This window comes from Corvus moneduloides, chromosome 14, assembly GCF_009650955.1.
Source record: "Corvus moneduloides isolate bCorMon1 chromosome 14, bCorMon1.pri, whole genome shotgun sequence".
Lineage (NCBI taxonomy): Eukaryota > Metazoa > Chordata > Aves > Passeriformes > Corvidae > Corvus > Corvus moneduloides.
Window position 1 is genome coordinate 5127754 of NC_045489.1, and position 702 is coordinate 5128455.

Genomic DNA, 702 nt, shown 5'->3' on the forward strand with positions numbered 1-702 from the left:
CTCAGAGCAGCAGCTCCCGCTTAAGCCTTAGTGCTAAGTGCTTTGGTCCTGAAGGTGGTATTAATACACCTTGTACTTTCCCTATGGAAATACACAAAATAGATGGTGGAGGCACTGCCAGACATTGCAGCTATGATGGAAACAAGAACTAATTTTCCTTAATCCATACCAAAATCTGAGAATTCACCTTACGAACAACCTCAGCCTCGCAGGCCCTGCTCTGGGGCCAACCTCAACGGCGTCAGCCGAGGTGAAACAGCCCAAGAGGTCACTCAGAGCCCGAACTGCTCAGGACAATCCCGGGGCAGTTAAACCACCCGCTCACCCCGCGCGGGGCCGGGCCGGACAAAGGCCGCAGCCCCCTCCCTCCCTCCGCCGGCCGAGGCCACGGGCGGGCCACGGCCCTTTCCAACAGGTACCGCAGGGCCGAAAGGCGGCGGCGACGGCCGCGCTCCCGCAGGCCGCGGGGCCGAGGCGGCCATGTTGTGGTCCTGCGGCCTGCGGGAACTTTGGGGGAAGTTTCTGGGGCGGCCCGCGGGGGGCAGGGGGACAGGGGGGGCCGGCGGCGCGGGGCCCCGCGGCGGGCGGGCGGAGGCGGCGGCGGCGGGGCCGCGCTTCGGGCCGCGCACACGCGGAAAGCGCGCGGCGCTCGCGCTACGGCGGCCCCCCCCCCCCCCCCCCCCCGCGCCGCTCCCCGCGCCC